This window comes from Pseudorca crassidens, chromosome 19, assembly GCF_039906515.1.
Source record: "Pseudorca crassidens isolate mPseCra1 chromosome 19, mPseCra1.hap1, whole genome shotgun sequence".
In the NCBI taxonomy this organism is placed as follows: Eukaryota; Metazoa; Chordata; class Mammalia; order Artiodactyla; family Delphinidae; genus Pseudorca; species Pseudorca crassidens.
This window is the reverse complement of record NC_090314.1, coordinates 54,336,724-54,352,141: the sequence shown is the minus strand read 5'-3', so window position 1 is coordinate 54,352,141 and position 15,418 is coordinate 54,336,724. Positions and strand designations below refer to the sequence as shown.

The window sequence follows — 15,418 nt, the reverse complement described above, 5'->3', positions numbered from 1 at the left end:
CCTTCCGGGATGCTGGCATCCTGATGAACCCCCACTGGTAGCTGCAGGTGGCCACACCCTGCGAGCTTCCTGCAATTCCAGCAGTTACCCAGCCACACTCAGCGACACAAGGTCACTCAAAACACCATCTGTCCATGCGTCACCTCCTTTCCCGCCTCAAGGAAAAAGAGAAAAAGGATTCTGTTCCACCTCCATGTTTTCTCCCCCCACTCCGCACACACCCCCCACTAAAGTTAAGTTTGTCTCGACCTCTACTTCTAAATGAATTTTTCTTCCTGAGGCATTTGCTGACACTCTTTCTGTTCTTTGCCCCTCAGAACACCGATGTCTTTGAAAACACCAGGCCTGGGAATACTTAATGTATCCTTGCAAATCGGATAAAAAAAATAATTTTCTCCCAATCCATAAAAATCCCCACTCATCTGTTTGCCCTTTGAGGGGAATTCACTGCCACGTCAACGCAGAAGAACAAAGTAAGGCTTCTATGGAATCAGACCCAGGGGCCTAGGCCAGTGCCCGTCCAGCAGTGGGACCAGCAAGCACACGTCAACTTCCGGATTAGGTCGGCTCACAAACCCTCATGGCCCCCAGTAGCCCATTTTGAATCTCGAATCAGTGGATTTGTACAAATCCATGTAGAACCTCTCACACGTCTCTGTCCAGGACTTGTCCTTGAAGCCCGAAGTCCTTTACAGGAACTGCACGTGATGCGTGCACAAGTGTGTCAGCATAGCACGCTGAAACACAAAAACTTGTCCCTCCCTCCTCTCCACGCACCTGCCTGCTGCTGTTGCTGGTGATAATCTTTTACAGCTCGGACCAGATGACACGGCCCTGATACCGATGGCCCGTAATCTCACGGGAAGATGCACCACGTGCACATGAAGGTGACTGCGGACGGCGTTTTCCGTTCTCCGAGGAGGATGCCCCACCCATGTTGGACTTTTGTATCCGTAGACTTCAGTGCAGCTGGTACCAGGCCGTTTGCAGCCTCAGCTCCCCCTCGTCCCCTGACACCTTTGTTCCTTTCTCTACTGGCCTCCCCTAGTCCTGGATTCTCACTCCCGCACTTCATCCTCCGGTAGCCTGCTGCGCTCCTCAGGCTTCAGAGCCTCCACATTTCTAACCCCCAGCGCTGCTACGTGCCGTCCACCTCCTTCCCCCGAGGCCTCTCTCCCTCACCTTCCCATCCCTTCCTTTGGGCCTCCCAAGCCTCCAGGGAGACCCTCACTGGCCCGGTTCTGAAACAGCTCCCAAGACGTGCGGCAGGAACTGTTTACTTTTAGTTTGCTCTCAAGACCAGTCTCAACAGTGGACTGATGACACAGAAAGGACCTCAGCCAAAAGCACCCGGCACTGCTGCCCCCCCTTGAATTACAGAGGACCTATGACCTTGGGTTGGGGTTTTCAAGAAGCCCCTCTTATAGCTTGAGGGTTCTGGCCTTCCTAATTGGCCTATGGGTACATTCTTATCATTGTCTTTAAAATGACTAATGATGGTACTTCTGGGTGGGGGACAAGCAGAGTTCACGGTGTCTGGGCTCACCTTCCTCCCCGGTAGTCTTGGTGGATACAGTAGGTAGAACTGTGTCCCCCCAAAAGGATATCTTGAGATCCTCACCCCAAGTACCTGTAACTGTGACCTTATTTGGACTTAGGGTCTTTGCAGATGTGATCAAGTTAAGAGGAGGTCCTCCTGCAGTAGGGTGGCCCTAATCCACAGCCGGAGTCTTCATAAAGTGAGGGAAACTTGGACATACACAGAGGGGCACGGTGTGTCAAGACTCAGGGACAGACAGACACCGAGGGGAGAAGTCACGTGGTGACGGAAGCAGAGACTGGAATGATGTGTCTGCCAGCCAAGGAACGCCGAGGGCTGCCAGTGACCACAGAATCTGGAGAGAGAACGGGCCCTGCTGGCACCTTGATTGCAGACCTCCAGCCCCCAGAAGTGTGAGAGAATAAATATCTGTTGTTTCAAGGCCCGCCGTTTTGTGGTCCTTTGTTGCCACAGCCCCAGGACTCGTCCACAGAGCATCTGAATCTGGAGCCCCCACACACACACACAGGTTCCCCATCTCAAAGCCCTGGGCTCTGATGAGACGGCTGCCAATCCCTGCCACTCTTCTCAGACTATTTCCATCCTGGGAGCAGCCAGCATTGCTTCCCTTCCAGCCCCAGAGCTGAAGCTACATCTGGAAACTCTTCTCACCCTTAATTGTTCTTAATGCTTTAACACACTGAGTGACTAATGGGCTCTAATTGGACAGCCCCGTCGCCGTCGCCGAGGGGGTGCTCTGACAGCACCCTCCGCCACCCGCCCAGCCTCCTGGGTTGCTCACTCCCAGAGTTCAAAGGTCACCAACAAAAAATACTGGCCTGTTCTCCCATTTTTAAAAAGATGTCACACCAGTGCCAGTAAGCGGTTTCATCCTTCAACCAACAAACATGAGGCAAAGAAAAGGAGAGCAAAAAACCAAAAGCAGATGGGACAGCATATCACCAGTGCCACCGAGGTTTGTGACACCTGTCTTGGACAGAAAGAAGGGTTCTTGGAGGCAAACCTGGCACTAGTGAACGTTAAAGAGGCTGGAAGATTCCAGCCACAGAGAAACAGGGTCCAGGCCTTCCCCACGCAATCAGAGGAAAGGAGAGGGGAGAGAGAGAAAGAGAGACAGAGAGAGAGAGATAGGGAGAGAATGAATATAAGGAGAGGGTTCCAGACTCTTCCCCCTTCCTCATGGGCGCATCCCCAGAACGTGTTCTAGTAGTAAATGTTCAGAAGGAAGGATTAAAGCTGACCTCAGTGCTCTCCCAAGTCTTCTTTTCCAAACACATTTAGCAATAGAAGAGCAACCACAGGTATTTCTAGAAAGACTCATCTTTCCTTTCAAAAGCTGGCTCAAGCTAAAGTCTTCAAATTAAAATATCAGGCATGAGAAGCAAATAAGATGCCTCTGCAAGAAGGGAGAAACACCAGCCTCATCGTTCAGGTGCGTATTACCTGTTCCACCCAGCAGCCACCGGGACTTCCTCATGCGTGGCAGGAATGTAATAACTGCAAGTGTCAGAGAAACATCCCATTAGCTTCTGGTGTAACTAGATAAAGTCACGCTCTCCCTCTCCCCACCACCGGGGAGACATTTACCTCGATGCTCTAGAAAGCTCTGTGTGCATTAATATTGCTGATGCGGGCAGGCTTGGCTACGGCTTGGCCCCCCGAGGGTGCCATGTGATGGATTCCAGTTTAACAGCTTTTAAAAACAAGCAGACAAGAGACGAGCGTGATGGATGGTGCAGGAAGCACGCTCATTCGGGAATGATTTATGGGAAGAGTCGCATGTTGCCGCTCAGGGGTCCATCCCCTAGGCTGGGAACTGGGGTAGACAGATGGGCTCTAATATCGTTGGGGGGGGGGACAACAGCCTGAAGTGCTAGCTGCACAGCCACGACACGCTCATGCCTGACCCAACACGCGTGGGGCAGCCCCCGCTTCGGCCACGCGCTCTCCTCTGTACTTGAAAAAGTGCGACTGGCCCAGCCCAAAGCCATTCTTCTTGGGTGTGGACTTTCCCCTTCTCTCGCCCCTGCAGGTTTTAGGAGCACCCTCTGAGGGACCAGAGGTCAGAGCAGAAGACTTTGTCCATCTCTCAGCTCCAGAACAAAGGTGCTCCCCCACCCCAAAAAACATCTGGAGAAGGAACAGCCAGCTGTGCCCTCTGCTCTGTCTGAGTGACCGTGACGCACAGCACCGAGGGTTGGAAGGAGTCAGACCGTCCAATGAGAGTGGCGACGGGGAGGGGAGAGAGAAAGGGGAGGGTCGCGGATAGAAGAGTGTGTGATGCCCACTGCGAGTTTCTGTTCTGGATACTGGCAGGCGGGTCCTGCCCCGTTGGTCTAGAGCACGCATCTGTCCCCGGCTTCTGCCACTGCACATAAGAGACAAATCTCATTTTGCAGCAGATAAATTTCCACCCATGTTTTTAATAAGAACTCAGAACTTACAGTAAAATCCAAATCAAATCCATATTTAAAGGTTGAGCCTCAGAATGGGATGTAATTTATGGGACCCTTTCCAAGGCAGAGGAAGGGAGCCAGGGATGGAACAATGTCTTGGGAGGAAACAGCTTCCTCCCGCGCCCTCCTCTGACCCCTTCCTGCCCCCACCTGACCCCAGGGCTCCATCGAGGATGCGTCTGCAGCGATGGGGAGCTACACTAGACAGTCCCACATGCCACAGGAGCTGGAACAGCCCGCTCACCAGAGCAGAAGCTCCTGTGTGCCCTTCTGTGCAGTTTCTCCATCACCGATCCCAGAGTACCCCTAGGGAGCACTTTCTCCAGGCAACCTTCCACTGCAAGAGGGCATGGAAGACGTATATATGCAGGGGCTCCATACGTGCCTGTGTTGGCGCCTCTCCCCAGCACCGTCATCCCCCAAACCTCTATCCCCCAGGTCGACTTGTCTCCAAAACGCCTGTTCCTGCTGCTGGTGATTAAGTCACGGATGAGGGGGCCCCTGGGGGAGAGAAACCAGATGGGATGCCTGCTGCCCCATGCCTCATTTTCTTTTCAGCCTCAGCTCTGGAAGCATGGGGGCACCTGGAGGGTGGGTTTGGCAGCCCCCTCTGAAGCCTGCATCTGGATCCCACTGAGGAGAGTGGGAGCACCGCCACTGGGTGGGAGGGTGTCTGCAGGGGCTCAGCAGCCGGCACGCCTGACCGCTGATCAATGTGCCTGGCCCTCTCCCTTCAGACCCATCACCCACCTGAAGGTGATCAGAAGGTGATACACAGGGCCCAGCTGCCTCTGCAGGCTTCAATGCTGCTCAGGGTGAACGGGACGTGAGGGTCTTCCCTTTGATGCTTCTCTCCCCTGGGCTTCACCCCACTGGGAGGGAGAAGACCCTTGATGCACATTCCCTAAGCATGCCTTCGGAAGCCACAAGGGGACAGAAAGGGCGTGTGTACCCAGAAGCCGCTCCAGGTGGAAAGGAGCTTGCGTAGCCACTCCTCTGAGCCCCAAATTCCCGGCCCTGCCATCGGGATCGGCCAGTCTAGTGCTTTCAGCTTCCACAACACCAAGGATTTACCTTTTGAGGAGAATGCTCGTTCTCAAACCCACAGAAAGGCGAGGCTGGGGCCTGCAACCTCCTTCAAGGAGGCAGCAAGGAGAAGTACCCTCCGAGGGATCACAGAGCTGATCCACAGTCACCTGCCCTCAGGATGTGGGCACCCTGCTGCCCTTCCCCCAGGGACAGAGCCAGGTGCACTTGCTCAGAACCAGGAGCCTGAGATTAAGGGGATGGTGCATGACCCTAGGGGTTATCTGGCTTACGCTGAGGTCAGCCCCAAATCATGTGTCCAGTGAGGGTGCTTCAGAGAGCTGGCAAGGCTGGTATCTCGGTGCGTGCAGTGACGAGTGACGAAGGGGCTGCGGAGGATGGCGCCCTGGCACTGGTTTTATGGCAACGCTGTGAGGAGCCCCAGAGAGGAAGCTTCAGAAGGTCCTGGGGGATTGAGACTTTCTGATCGGTCATGAGGACTTGCTCCTCTGTCCCAGTGTGGTCTGGGGCATATGTTCTTCCTTTCCGGGCTCTCTAAGTGGTCTCCAGTGGTTTAGGGAACGGAATGACAGCATGATTTCAGCGTAGAAGAGGGGTTGTTCAACATACTCATCTCCAACACGTCCCCAGACCCACACCTTTCTCATCCCAGGTCCACGGCACAGTCACCCTTCCCTGGGAGAAGGAGCATCCTCCTTGCTGGTCCCCCTGCTTCTGCTCTGACCTCCCTTCCCTGTTTGTCCCCCACCCAGAAGGCAACGTCATCTTCATACAACTCAAATCAGGTCATTCATCCCTTGCTCAGAGCCCTTCAATGGCTCCTACCATCCTTAAGACAAAATCCAAAATCCTTAACCCTGACCTAAAAGCTTCTGAACGTAGCCTGGTCACTCTCTACCTCACCTCCTTCCATGCCCTGCTCACCCACTCCACCCTGGCAGACCAGCCTTCCTGCTGTTTTTCCAATGTGCCTGTGCGTCACTGCCTCAGGGCCTTTGTATTTGCCGCTCCCCCGCCTGGACCTCTGCCCTCAGAGCTCTGCCAGGTGGCCTCCTTCAACCTCTGCTCACACCAGCACCCGGGGCCGCCCTGACTGCCTGCGTGCTCAGCAGCCTCCACGGTTCTCAATTACCCCCGCCCACCTCATTTTCTTCATAGCCGTGTCACTACCTGACGTTGCTCTAAAAAAGCATCTGTTTACCCTCCACGTCCCCGCTAGAAGATAAACACTACGAGGGCAAGAACTTGGTGTGTCTCTACTGCATCTCCAGACCCACACCTGGGCTCGGCACCTGGAGGGGCTCAGGAATGGTTGGATGACTGAATGCAGACCAGTCAGTGGACCCACCAGCCCACTGAAGAAAAGGACCCAAATGCTCTGAGGCAGGAAGATAATCGATTTGCGTCACGAAAAGAACACAAGCAGTGCATTCCTGGAGATCCACCAGTGTCGTCTGTAGAATCTGATTCCATGGATTCTAAAATGGGCATCTTTTAAGGAGCATTAGAGAGACCAGCCTGTGTTCCGGTCTCTTTGCAGAACTCTTGTTGGTATCTTTCCGACTACGGGGTATGGGGGCTCTGGTCTTTCCTGCCCTGGATGACATGGACCCACCAGCTTTGCGCATTTTCTCAGCAGGGAGCGGGGCTGCACGGGTGTAATAACGAATTTTTCTGGTTTCTGTCCCTGGTACCTGAGAGGTAACCTCTAAAACCCATGGAATTCCTGAAAGATGGGAGTGCCTTTTGATATTCAAGTCCCTTCAGACCACAGCTGACTTTATGCTAACCAGGTGACTCAGGTACACCCTCAGATAGCTTCAAGGAAGGGGTACTGGTTAGAGGTTTGGTATTTTCACTTCCCACCTCAGGGGAGGGAAGAGTTGCTAAAGACTGAGTTCAACCACGTGGCCAATGACATAATAAGACCCCAGTAAAACTCTGGACACCCAAAGCTCGGGACCTTGGTGGTTGATAGACACATGGATGTTCTGGGAGGGTGAGCTGCCCTAACTCTATCGGGAGAGGGCATGAGGCTCCAAGTCTGTCCGGCGACCTCCCAGACCCCTCCTATGTGTATCTTTATAATAAAACTACTTGTAAGTATAGCACTTTCTTGAGCTCTGCAAGCTGTTCTAACAAATTATCAAAACTGAGGGGGTTGTAGGAACCCTCGAATCTGTAGCCAGTGGTCAGAAGTGCAAGTGGCCCTGAGACTTGCAGCTGAAGTGGGGCAGTCTTGTGGGAGGATGGGCCCTAAGCCTCTGGGGTCTGCCAATAACTCTAGGTGGCGAGTGCCAGGGTTGAAGTACAGTCCAGCCACTGGAGGGGGGAACAGGGCAATCACCGAGTCCCCTCTAGAGCCAGATGAAGGCATCAGAGCCCATCACTGGTTACAGGGGAATGTGCACAGCAGGACACGGAACCGTGCAGGGGAGGGTCAGACCCCGACCTTGGCCTCTAGGCATTTTGTGCTGACACTGGACAATGGACACAACCCTGTCCACCTTCCTTCCTGGGATAACAACTTCACGGCCAGGCTGATGGATTTCAGCAGCCACTCCTTACAAAATCCCACCCAAGGCATTCCTGGGGATCTGCTGATTCTCCCTATCCTACTCCCTGAAGCCACAGAAGACACCACAATCAGCAAACCAGAGCCAGCAGAAGAAGGTCCCTGCAATTCCCTCGTGTAAAATAAAATCGCCGCAATAAGATGTTTTTCCACCACAAGTGCAAACTCCGAGGATGGGTGTGGTGGGCCGGTGGCGCCTTACCTGGTAGTGGAAGGTGAGGTCTGTTGTGCGGTAGCAAGGAGGCCCCCTGGGGTTCTTTCTGGGACTCTCTTGGGGTGGAGGGTTACTAGGGAAGGCGAGTACCAGCAGGAAAAGCTTCAGGATCTCAGAGACAGGCTTCCAACCTGAAGGAAAAGAAAAGAAAAAAGGTTAAATGCCTTTGGAGCAAACATCCGTTTTTTGATATGAAACAAACATTGGTGTTAATAAACAAGAGAAGAGAGAGCAGCTTCAAGGCCAGTTGGTTGCCACCAGGGATCACACCCCAGGGGAATAAGGGGAACCTTGTAGAAAACAAATCATTAGAACCCAACTGCTGCCTGGGGTGTGACATCCTCTGCTGCTTGCCCAGCTCTCTTGCTGTGGAGCCCTGAGCCCTGCAATTCTTTGACCCCTCTGTGCTGGTCCCAAACCACCTTGTCTCATGCCCTCTCCTGCTCTTACTTCCCGCCTCACCCAGTTCAGATTCCAGGACCTATCCCTGCCACCACCACGGCAACTGCCTTGTCCCTCTCTTTTTAACAGATTCCTCAGGTGTTTTCACTCTCCTGATGCATCCCTCCAAAGGTGTCCTACTTCACTGGGAGGAAACACCCAGATTTGCCTGCAAGCCGGGTCAATCCAGGTTTGGGGACTCTGAAGCGTATACGATTTAGGGGGCTTTCTAAGAAAATAAGACAAGATGGTGGATGCAAAAGTAAGATGCAGGGTCTTACACGGGGCCCATGGGTGCATAACTTCATGGTAAATCCTCCTCTACCCACAGGACCCTAAGCAGTCTGGCCTCCTGCTGCACCACTGGCCCCTCCTCCAACCATTCCCCACCCCCTGCAGCCCCTGGGCCTCCTGGCTGTCCCTCCACACTCAAGCACCTGCATCCCCCCTACATCAAGCCTTTGCACCAGCTGTTACACGGATAATTTCCCAGAAATTATCGAATCTGGTGTCACACAAATGCACTTGTTTCCTGTGGTCTTTCTTTGCCCCTCCCCCACCCTGGAATGCCAGCGTCCTGCGGGCACTTGATCTGTTTTATTCAACTCCATCTCCAGGGCCTGGAACACGCCTGGCACATCATTGCAGCTCACTCAGTATTCGTCGAGTGAATAAATGAATGAATGAAAGAACCACCCCCCCCTTTTATTCTCCTGTTTCACACTCTTAGGTTTACTTAGAAGAGCCTCCCGTGTCAGTCTCTAGAGCAGGAATTCCCAGGAAACAGAAGGGAGCTGGTTGTTTCTGTTCATTTTGTTGGTGGTGTCCGGTTGGGTTTTGCAGGGGTAGGAGGCACCTGGGCCTTGAATTTTTTTTTTTTTTTTTTTTTTGCTTACTTTACTCTAACCGAGTGTGAGTGCCATCAGGCAAACAGGACACAAAACCATTTAGGGGATCCATTCTGCTCATCCTGCAGACTGGCTTTGGGCCAGGGTTGTGAGATCATGTTGTCCAGGGAATGGTTGAGCTCTGCCCCACCCCACCCCCAGTGGAAAGGCCCCCATTGGCACATCCCCAGAAATCTCACAACAGAGATTTTTTAAAATAATAAAGAAAAAATTACCAGTTTTTTTATTTTTCTAAAATCTGGTTACTTAAGGGAGCACTGCCCCATCCCAAATGGCAGGGCCAAACTCACAGAGCGCTGCCAACTGCAGAGACATGCCCGGGCACATGTGCCTTTCCAGTGACCATCCGTGCCATGCACAGAGCCAGGAGCTGGGCATGGGAGAGGCCAGGAACAGCCCTGAGCTCCACAGGCCACTTTTCAAGGGGAGAAACAAGTGTGTGATCTGATTCTCCTAGGTCAGTGGGCTAAATGCAATGAGAGGGCTGGCTGGGGGAGGGGCTGGGGGAGAAAGAGGGGCTCAGGCGGAAGTGGAGGGAGCCCAGGTAGAGGCGGCTCCAGGTGGTAACCCCAGTGGCGGGGCTAGAAGGCAGGTAGCCTGGCTTCTCTTACAACTAACCGCGTGATTCTCAGCAGCCGGCATAAAAGGCAAGGGCTGCTGTTCATTTTCTCCCAGACCCGCTGGAACAGGAGCCACGTAGGGCTGTGGATGCTCCCCAGCCAGGCACCACCCCCCGTGTCCCCGGTACCTAAACCTGGGCAAGAAAGTGACAAAGGAAAGGGCGCAAAAATAGGGGGGACAGGCAGTAAGAATCCAAGGGATGCCCCCAAACTCCTCCAGTCCCCAGCACCCTGATCGTTATGGACGATCCCCAAATCCAGGCCACCTTCTCCAGGGGCAAATGTCTCCGCATCCCCCACCCACCTGGCGCCCTAACTCTGCCCCACACGCAGTGTCTGCCGAGAGCAGGGCCAGGGCCCGAGGGGGGCCCCTCTCCCCGCTTCATTTGTTTTCCTCCACCCGAGCTGAATGGGAGATTACCTAATAGCTTGTCCCTGATTGCAGTGGCACATTTTCCCTCACTCCACAGTAGGAAACACCATCCATCACCCACAGAGCAGAAGCCAGGCCCGCAGTTTCAGGGACCACAGGGCTCACCCAGATGGGGCGCCCCAGCTCCCGGGATGCCAGGGGAAGGAACTGGTCCCATCCTGCCCACAGAGCCCAGCGTGGGTGGAGGCAAAAGGCCAAGCAATGAAGTCGCCAGGATGCCTCTCTCAAGGCCCACAAGGTTGGCTCGGTTGATAAGGCAAAAAGAAAAGAGCAGAAGGCCAAGCCTGCCCAGGGCCAGGCTCAGGGTCAAGGCTATAGCCTGTCATCTCGGACTCTGGGCTCTGAGGCAAAAGGGTTGGCTAGGTCGCAGGAGCGATCTGCGTCTTCCTCATTCTCGGAATTATATTTCTTGCGCCCGACCATGTACCAAGCTCGGTGCCAGGCACCCGTGGTTCCAGGCTTTGCCAGAGCACACCCTGCGCAGGAGGCAGGCAGGGGCCTCCCACTGCTGCCCTGCAATCTGCGAGGCCTCCTCGCCCCTCCCACTGCAGGGAGGCAGGCAGAGGGGGAGGATTCTGCGGCCCCACCCCCACCGCTGCCCACACCCATTCCAGAACCCCAGGGTCACCAGGGCGCAAGGGCTCACTGTGGGCCAGGACTCTTCCCTGCTCCCCCTACCTGCTTCAGGATCCACACCCCTGGCATTAGTGGCGGGTGCCCTCAAAATAATTTGGGGATTGACAGAGGCTTATATCCCAGGAAGGCTGGAGATGTGATATACAGAAGGCCCTGGATCTGGAAAGTGCCAAGGGCGAGGGCAGGGAGCCTGGGCGGGAGGGAGGGCTGAGTCTCAGCGGGCATTAAAGAGCCCATTCCCACTGCCTGCTTCCCCACATCTCAGCTGGGAACTGAAGTCTCCCAGGCCTGGGAGTGGCCCAGTCTGACTACTCCAGCCCACGGCAGCTGCTGAGCCAGCCCGGCTCCCAGCTTTGCTCCCAAGGAGGCAGGAAGCTGGGGGCTGCCTTTTGTGCTCCGGCCCCAAAAGGCCTCCTGTTGGATTCTTGCCACTGGGGAGAGAAGATGGAAAAATTAACACCTGGGCTTTTAAAAGGTGTCTTCTGCAAAAAATAAGCCAACACAGAAAGGGGCACAGGCCCCAGCGGAGGCTCCTTCAAGAACAGACTTGCATGGATGACAAGGTCCTCTGGCCACCCTCAAACTCCAACCCTTCTGACGAGCAGTTACACAGCCAGGGACTGGGCAGTCAGCCCCTCCATTCCTCTCTGAGGGCCCCTGTCCTCTGCCCACCGTGCAGCTGGACTCTGTCCCGAGGGGCTGAGCAGAGGGGTCCAGGAGGAAGCGGGGAGGGGAGTGAGGAGGTGGGGAGAGATGAAGGGACTGGAGGAGGGAGGCAGGGGGGAGGGAAGGAGGGGGAGAACCTGGCTGAATCATCATCATCATCATCACTGAAATAGGACTGAACGTAGTCCCATAAGGGCAGACCTGTGTTGATCTTTGCTCACCATGGCTCCTGGTACCTGGCCCAGTACTGCACACAGTAGGTGCTCAGTCGGTAAGTGAACAATGACAAAGAAGGAGAGGAAGGCACATCCGGTTGACCAGTATGCAGGGGAGTAACGTTTCTCATTAAAATTCCCAGCCAACCTTAAAACCAACACATGGAATTAACTGTTCTTAATTTGGGTCTGTCAGCGGGATGGTCTCCGACTCCCAGAGGTAGAATGACCTTCACGTTCTACACAGCAAAGCCAGCAATCCGGGCCCACACAAGCCCCTCACACTCACAGCTTCTCTTGCAGAGAGAAGGCCCAGCAGCCAAGCAGATATTCTGGATTTGCTTCCAGATCTCCAAGAGAAAGGTGCACTTGGACTTTAGGGCCCACAGACAGGCTGGGACGACAATAGTCCTTTATAAAGTACAGGTCACCTGAGAATGTGTTTTTATTTACAGGACTTGGGTTGAGGCAACACAGAGAAGCAGAGACAGCCCATGAGCTAACATGGAGCCCTCCCTGTAGTGCCCTCTCTGGGTCCGCTGCCAGCACATGCGCACCGTTGTGGGTTGGGGTGGGGGTGGTGGTGCGGGGAGGCTCTTTAAGACAACAGCGCCCCCTCTGGGCATGTGCAGCCCTGCAAGTGCAGGTCTCGAATTCGGGATCCCTTCATCTCCTCCTTGGAACAAGGCACATAGTCGCCGCCCTCCATGACAGACTGGGTGACATTCCTGGAGACTCTGGGGCATTGGGGTGGAACAGTTTGGAGCATGTTCTCCTCCAGCCCCATCTCCGACATACGGTGTGACCCGGGACAAGCCAAATGAATGGCTCTGACCCTTTGCCCCATCGTATGAAGAGCCTACTGCGTGCAGACACAGACCCAGGAGCCGGAGGTTCCAAGAGGTGTGGTGTCTGGAATATCACCTGACCTGCTCCCCCCAGAGGCACAGGGATAATACATTCCGAAGGCTTTGCACTAAATCAGAAGCATTTTCTCCTAATGCCTCAAGTAGTCAAATGACCTCTCAGGGCCCCTAGAGCCACAGGCCTCTTCATAAAGGTCAGCTGTGGACCCCAGGAGCCGCTTAAGGGGGGGCAGGATGGAGTATAGGGGACCCCATTGCTTACGGCAAAGGTTTTCCCAAAGGACTCTGAAATCTTCAGAAATCAAGTTTTGGGGAGTTTGTTGTACTTTGTTTGTTTTAATGAGGATACAAACATTGCCAGAGATGTGCCTGCATTCTTGTGTGGCTTCCCAAAGGGACTCCAGAAATGGCATCAGCAGAATCCCAGAGGACTCAACATACATATCTTAGAAATGGGCTTTTCTTCCCACATCACACCTTTCTGCTGCATTTCATTGCAGAAAATGGAGCTTTTTAGTCCTCCAGTTCTGCCTGGCAGAAAGTAAAAGAAATTCAGAGTAATGGCACAGATTTTCCATAGAAACAGAGAATAGATTGGTGGTTACCAGAGGCAGGGGGTGGGGAGTGGGGGAAATGGTGAAGGTGGTCAGTAGGGACAAACTTCCAGTTATAATATGAATATGCTCTGGGGGTGTAATGCACGGCATGGTGACACTAGTTAACAGTGCTACAGATATGCTTTTGAAAGATGCTAAGAGCATATCTTAAAAGTTCTCATCACAAGAAAAAAAAAGTAACTGTGAGGTGATGGATGTTAACTAGACTAATTAGGGTGATCATTTTGTAGTAAATACAAATATCAAATTATTGTGTTGTACATCTTAAACAAATACAAAGTTATATATGTCAATTATATCTCAATAAAACTGGGAAAAAATTCAAAGTAATGGCAGAGATTCGGTTTCCGTTTTTAAAAACCATCCAAATTTCCAAACCAAACAGAGCTGCTTATCCTGCTAACTGTACCCATTCGTTAAAACGTGGAGTCCTCATTCATTTGCCTGCTTTGTAGTTCAGCAAGGCACTGTATTCCTCCCTTATTTTTCTCTGAAACCCGCTCCTCCCTGTGTGCCAGCATCCCTTCTCCCATCTTCTCTCTTCAATCTCTCTCGAGGCATCTTTCAGAGATGCTGGCGGCGTTCCCCTCGATTTCTCATCACACCAATTCCTTCTCAGTCTGCTTCCCCCAAAACATGAGCTAATAACCAAAATCAGAGCTTAAAATGGGACTCAAGCTAAGAAAGCGAAACTTGCTATTTCTTTAACCAAGAGAAGAATGTGAAGCATCTCATTTCAGTAGTAAAGATTATAGGGGATATGTAATATTCTGAATAAATGAATCTCCTCCTCCCATTTTTAAACCACTCTTGTGAAACCAGCTTTGTTCCCGACTCCTCTCATGCCTTATGAATCCTGTCTCTGGCAAAAATAATTTGGGTTTTATTATTCTGGCATCTAGTGGGAGTCAGTGACAATTTTACTGTAGCTCTACTGGTGTTGCTTCTTCTTTTTTTAACACCAGTGTGTTTTAATAATAGTGTACCTTTAGGTATTGTTGAAATGTTACATTATTCAACGTATCCAACGGGAACAGGAAGGGCCTCATGTAATTTATGTGTCCTCGGCACTGTGCTTAAAGCTTGTGAAATGGAGGGGTGTCATTTGGGAAGCAATTTTCCGCAAGGTCAGGGAAAATTGGAGTGGCTGGAGACGGTGTGACCCGAGTGACAGCCGGGCTCAAGCTGGGGGCTCAGAACCCCTGACGTGAGGCCAGGACCAGTGGCCAAGGGACTCCGGGCCCCAAACCAGAAATATTCCCCAAATACAGGAGAACTCCAGTATACTGCTGGATTGCTAGGCTGCTTGGGTTTCGAGCAACTCTTGATGAGATGGCGTTGCCAAGGCATGATCCAAAGTGTTCTCAGGCTCTGCTGTCCATTTCCCTGCCTCCCTCGCCAAACCGGGGTTCCTATGTCTAGGAATCGATGACCGAAACCCCGGGATGGTTAACTGGGCCTGTTCCAGACACGTCAGGGGACTTCAGGTCATCTGGTTCCCGCATTCTGGCCCTTCCAGAAAGCACCATTCCTGCGCCAAACGTCCATCAAGTCCCTCCTGTGCTAGATGCTGGGGACACAGATAAGAAACGCCACACTGACCTGTACCCAAGGGGCTTGTGGTACAGAGGGACAGGTGACAATAAACCAAAAATCCCAGCAGAGGTGGGGTGAGGCCACAGATGGCAAGCTCCACAGGGCAGGCCTTAGTTTTGCTCAATGCCATGTTCCCGGCATCTAGAACAGTGCCTGGCACATAGGTGTTAAAGGAATATGTCTGAGTGACAGAATGAAGGAATAAAGTACCAGTGACAAGAGAGGTGGACAAAGGATGTGTGGAACCCTGAGCAGAGGCTCCTCACTCATGCTGTGAGGGTTTTCTTGCTCCCAGGTGCCAATCCTGGAGTGAGTCAGAGACTCGAGGGGAGAGGAGGAGACAGCAGGTGCAGAGCCAGGAAGGAAGAGCAGGCGAGATGTCTCCCAGGGATGCAAACAATGGGGCAGGAGGTGTGGGATTTGATGTACTGGAAGATGACACTGGCCGATAAGTCAGGAATCAGATCATGATGCACCTTGAATGTCAGGCCAAGGACTTTAAAAGGCCACTTGAAGAATTTGAAGCCGGAAACGATGCAGATGCATGTCTTAGGAAGCTCACTCTCG

General features: G+C 53.0%; 1 protein-coding gene across 9 annotated transcripts in view; it reads right to left on the bottom strand.

Moving 5' to 3' along the window:
- Positions 1–15,418, bottom strand: part of RBFOX3 (RNA binding fox-1 homolog 3) — a 448,026-nt gene that overhangs the window by 324,799 nt on the left and 107,809 nt on the right. For all 9 annotated transcript variants that reach the window (XM_067716017.1, XM_067716016.1, XM_067716012.1 and 6 more), the window contains exon 2: positions 7,842–7,984. The gene's annotated coding sequence lies outside the window, so the exon portion shown is untranslated. The remainder of the gene's footprint in view (positions 1–7,841; positions 7,985–15,418) is intronic.